Source organism: Medicago truncatula, chromosome 2, assembly GCF_003473485.1.
Source record: "Medicago truncatula cultivar Jemalong A17 chromosome 2, MtrunA17r5.0-ANR, whole genome shotgun sequence".
NCBI lineage: Eukaryota > Viridiplantae > Streptophyta > Magnoliopsida > Fabales > Fabaceae > Medicago > Medicago truncatula.
The window spans coordinates 18,339,280-18,345,333 of NC_053043.1; the positions used below are offsets into that span (position 1 = coordinate 18,339,280).

At 29.4% G+C, this 6,054-nt stretch overlaps 1 long non-coding RNA gene across 1 annotated transcript; it reads left to right on the forward strand.

Moving 5' to 3' along the window:
• Positions 1-399, forward strand: LOC112419011 (uncharacterized). Its single transcript, XR_003009018.2, has 2 exons — positions 1-153; positions 255-399. It is a non-coding gene; the product is annotated as an uncharacterized lncRNA (long non-coding RNA).
• Positions 400-6,054: the final 5,655 nt, after the last annotated feature.

Here is a 6,054-nt window from a genome sequence, read left to right on the forward strand (position 1 = left end):
AGTATTTAGTTAAAGTAAATAGAGCTTTGGATTTTATTTTATTTTTATATAAAGGGATCCAAAAGTCTAAGTTTCTAACATGCATAGGAGGAAAAAACATTGCTATGATCATTACTATCTTTTTCCTATTTCTTGTTGTAAAGTACACCAGTGGTAAACTCTTTATGTAGCCCTTTCAAATTTTCTTCTTTTACTTTATACACAATCTTTTATCCCTTTTTACTAACATTTATTCATTATTTTTCATTTCACAGCATTTGATGGATGCACTAATTACCTTGATTGTCCAGTTGATTTATGTATCTCTCCACTTGTTTTGACGTGCCATAATTTCTTTTGTAAATGCCTTTAACTGTTAAGTCAAAAAATAATATCTCCTTTTCATTTTGAAGACTATAATTATATTTGCATGTTATAGTATTATTAAATTTTAATATTTTTGTAACAATTAGATTTGTTTTGTTTACGATAACACTTTGATTTATATTTATCCGACCTTTCAATTTCTATGACAATGTTAGAAGATTTGTTTGTTTTTAGTAGATATACGAAGAACTACATTGTCACTTCATATGGAATTCCAATTAACAAGTAAACAAGAATCAATGTCCCAATTTTTAATTTGAGAATTATCAACAATAACAACTACATATGAGTTGTAAAATATCGTACCAACAAACATTTGATGATAAGGAACTAGTAGTAAGATTTTTGTCTTTGACAATTGCTCTGAACACAATTAGAAGAAACAACCAGAGGGCTGCTACAATGCTTTTGCGGTTATTGATAGTTTGGAAAATAATTTGTAATATTTTGAATTAAGTCATTGTGAGTCTTGTATTTTCCTAACCTGACAACTCTATAGGTTTCATAGTCATTTTCGGTATAAACCAGTGGGTTAATTCAATTGTTGGCCAATATAACGAGTACAACGATAAGTTAGGAGGGTGAATAGCATTTCACCATTAATTTTTTTATCGGAATCGTGTTTTAAAAAGGCGTTCAAATGAAACAAATTTGACTATTGAAATTGGTGCAATCCATATAAAGAAGTCAATCAAGCAGTGCTAAAACACAATTCAAATTTGAACAAGAAATTCACACTTAAATTAGTGTTTGCTAATCAATTACTAATACACAATGTAATCTAGAAAACCTATCAACAATTTCAATCCACCTAACCTTAGAAAAGAAATAACTATCACAAGAACTATATACTTATGATATATGTGATAGGATAGACAATAAGGTTGTGTTTGGTAACACAAAAAAGTTAGCTTATAGTTTTTTGGATTAAAACGTGGCGTGTTTGGTAACAAACTTTTTTCAAGAGTTTATAGCGTTTTTTGAAAAGCTATTTCAAGTAGCTTTTTAGCTTATAGCTGGTAGTTTTTTTATATTTTCTTTCAACTTTAACCCTATTAATTTAAATTAATTATTTTTTAATTAAACAACTATACCCATGTTCATCTTTATACCGCCCCATTTTTTTCCTTAAAAAAAATGCCACGTTTTTTTTAAGGAGCACTTTATATATATATCTATGTATGTATGTATGTATGTATTTTTTTTTAAGAAAATGCTTTATATTTTGCTATAACTAACCTGCTGTACACCACAAAAAAAATAACTAGCCTATTTTTTTTAAAGGAAAAAATAATTAGTCTATTGTACGTTGTAAAATTTTTTATATTCTAGCTCACATTTTGTTTCCACCTTTCTCTTATTTTTGGGATTCATAAAGCAGAGATCAAAATTGTCGATGAATTTTTTTTAGGATTAAAAGTCGAAGAATTTTTTTATGGAGACTAAGACCAAAAGTTTGAATATTTATAGGGACCAAAAACATATTTAACTATAATTAAAAATATTAAAAAATAAATACATTACAAAAAAATGTGTGTGTCTATATGTATATTAAAAATATATATATATATATATATATATATGTCCTTTTATGTCATTTTATACTTATCAGCCACTCCAACAGCTAATTTTACCAAACACATTATTTTTAATAAGAAAGCTTTTCAGCTATAAGCTACATCTATCAGTCATCAGCTAGCTTATAACTTATTTTTACCAAACAGAGCCTAAGTTAATCTCTAATATGACAAATGATTGAATTGATACTATTTTACCACCTATTTGGGTTTGTTTAAGATGAAAGTAAAATAAACATCTACAATTATACTTCATTCGATCTTTTTTTATAAAAAATAAAAGTGTCAATATTTTTGGTTTTTTTTATCAAAAATATTGACAAACTTTCAAATGTATTATAAGCTAATTTCATTTACAAACTTTTAAATGTGTTATAAGCTAATTTCATTTGTGTCCTTATTTACCAAAAGTCCTAGGTGTAACACCCTGTTTTCCCAACATAAAAATTTCATAACAATTAATCAGAGTTTTCCACATAAACGGAATGCTACACTTCTTAAAAATCATAAATGGAATAAATAACAATTTATCCTTCATAATTCAATTCAAGATAAATATTCAAAACTTCGCAGTGGATTTAATTCAACAACTAAAATAGTCTTTGGCACAAAGACCTCATCATAACATCTCATAAAAATCCAAACTAAATCATAGTCATGTAAAATCATAAGCAATACACAAGGATTAGAAAATAGCCACAAAAGTTCCCATCCCGTTACATATCAGAGCACCTAAAGACACAGTGAGAGATAGTCACTCACGAAAGCAATCAACAGCTACTTATTCTCGATCACCTTAGTATTGATGATCGACGGTCTCTCTCCCTCTTGGTTCTCTTCTTTTCTTGTTTTCTCCCTTTTTCTCCAAAAAGCAGTTTCACTTAAAAACTTTTCTAAACCTAGTTTCCTCCTTATATCTCTCCTCAATCCACTTTATCTTATTTCCTCTATTTCCACTAAACTCTTCTAAATTCCAAAACAGCCCCACATCTCAATATTTATTTTATTTTCAAATCTTATTCTAGTAAATAATAAAACAAGTCTTTAAATAAAATATCAACACATCACATAATCATATAAAATCACATAAATCATCAAAGTGGACTCTAAACTCTATAAAATAATTAAATAAGTAAAGATGGCGTTACAACTCTACCCTCCTTAAAAGAATTTCATCCTCGAAATTCAAAGCACAAGAGAAAAATGAATTCAGTTATCACTTAAATATCTTAAACTATATAACAAAATGGAAACTTCAACAATACACAAAAATCACATTAAAGTTAGTGAGTCAAACATGATCACATAAAAAAAAAACATAACCATTAATTAGAAAAACAACGACAATATTCAACTGTCACACGACACAAACGACTCAACTACTTGGCCGGACGGACCGATCTGCTCTGATACCAATTGTAACATCCCGTTTTCCCAACATAAAAATTTCATAACAATTAATCAGAGTTTTCCACATAAACGGAATGCTACACTTCTTAAAAATCATAAATGGAATAAATAACAATTTATCCTTCATAATTCAATTCAACATAAATATTCAAAACTTCGCAGTGGATTTAATTCAACAACTAAAATAGTCTTTACCATTAGTATGGGTTTCTCAACTGAGGATGAGGAGGCAGTGTCACCGCTTCTATCTTAGACACAGTGGACTTCGCTCTTGATTGTGTTTTTTGCATCGGTGGCTATTCTAAGAGTATGAATGTTTTTTTTTTTTTTCCTTTTTTGTTTCATGATTGGTTTAAAAAATTTGACATTATCACAATCAATCATGTGTGTTTAACTTTAAAAATGATTATGAAAAAAGTAATACATCTAATAATCTAACGATTATTATTGATTGTCAATGTATAAAAAATACAATAAAAGTGTATATCAATTAAATCCTAACAAATAAATAATTCAAGAGCAATGATAGGTTGACCGCCCCCATGTGGCATACACTCTTTGTACTTCCACATACAAAAGTGACACGTGGCGACATGGCCCCCACGCATTCACCAACTTTGTTCTCACTAGGACCGTCCCTATAAAACTGGAGGCTTGGCTCTCGTAGTAAAAATAGGTCTCTAATAAAAAAAATATACAATTTTTTTTAAAAGATTAATCTTCTATTTAAATCGAAAATAACACTCGTATAATGGTTATTAACCACCAAAATTAAAATTAGCAATTATTTTTACTAAAGACGTGCTTGTTAATTGAAATAGATGACAAAAAATTCAAGATATATAGTAGTTTTTTACATTCATAGATAACTTTGAAATGCATTTTAAATTGTAATGGCCTAGTAGTTATGTATGTAATTGAGACTTTTATATTTGGTTCAAATTCACACAAATGTCCGGGATTGAACCTCAAGACCGATGACTCAAGTGCATTCTATTTTACTACTAAACTATTCCAATATATCTATTGATTTTTTATATTTTATTTTATATACCTAACACTTTCAAGTGCTATATTAATTAATTTATTTTTTGAGGCTTCTAAGATTGCGAGGCCCGGCACTGTAGCTCACCTTGCACATGCCAAGGGCCAGGCCTGTCTCTCACTCTCTCTTCTCCCTAATGCCACATGGGGGTGTACAAGGATGGTAAAAAAAAAAAAAAAAAGTTGTCAATTTATAATTAATCATAATTCAATTTACATTATGAATGTCAACTATCACTGTGTGTCAATCTCGATATTCCTTCTTACATTCGTTTTTTCTCTTCTAGCTAATTAAATTTTACAACTAGAACTGGAGGATACAGACAGATTACAAAACAGAGCAGCAAAGAAAAAAGCACATGGCTGCTCATACATAAATTTTGTACATATGCAAAATGTATCTCAATTACAATCAACAACTTTTTTCTCTTTCTTTTTCTCGAAATGTCGATTTCAGGTTCAAAAATATCTAACTAATGTGATAATCCAAGAATCATGCAAATGCAACTGGTGGCTATGGATTCTTCTTGCTAACTGGAATACTAATGTCGCGATTATTAACAAGTAATTGTCATGCATTAGTCCCACATGAACTTTGTTTGTACTCGAGCTTTTTACACCGCTTCTGTGAAGTATTGTTTGTTTTGAGTTTAAAAGTTATCTGAATCGTCTTAATTTTCTTAGTTAAAAAGCGTCTCAATGAATTGAGGAGACTTAGTTTTAAAGCAATGTGCAACTTTTGTGTATTTTAACCTATCATAAAATGAACAACATTGTATATCGTTATGAGTCTTGTTAACCGGTGCCCCGGAACACTGGTTAAGGAATCTATAAATAAAATTTTTTGTTTTGGAAATATAAACTTTCACTTTTTATTAAAGGAAAATACTATTGTGCACGACATATTTTGTCGTTATATTTGCACGATTGCGTAGATAAGCTCATTTGATATGGTTCTTTTAATATTTTTTAACCTAAATAGCCCTTTTAATTAATGACGCACTTCTCCTAAAAGAAATCACAAATTATTGATCTTGTGGCATCTCCATATCATAAAGTGAGTGTGTTTTGTCTTATCTAATACTACTAGTATTTATCTTCTTTTTTGACTAAAGATAGTATTTATTTATCTTATTTTAGTACTATAATGCTTTAGAATTTGTATTATGATAAATACAAGTGTGTGTAGACCGTTGTTGTGGAGTCTGTGGTGTTTTGCATGTATGTTTTCACAATGCAAATTGCATGATTTTCATTGTCGTGCTAGTCGTGTGGTAAAGGGCGTCCTGCTATATAGCACAACTTTTTATTAAATAATAATTATATTACTTTTTAATAAAAACTTACTTTATTTGGTGCTTAACCAATGCCCGGATACACTGATTAACATTCTTATATTGTTATTGGCTATGATATGAAATGAATGGCCATTGGCCAACGACAAACTTATCCTATGCTGCAGTTTGAGCATCCAATCGAATTTGAACATAAGAATAGGGAGATAGCTAGGTAGGGACCAATAGTGAGCAAAAATCACTGAAAGAGTTGCTATATGACATAATAGTACAGGCTCATCCTCTTGTCATGGAACAAAAGTCACAAGGAACCTTTTCATGAGTATTAGTCATAATCATCATTATATACATACATTTGTTGT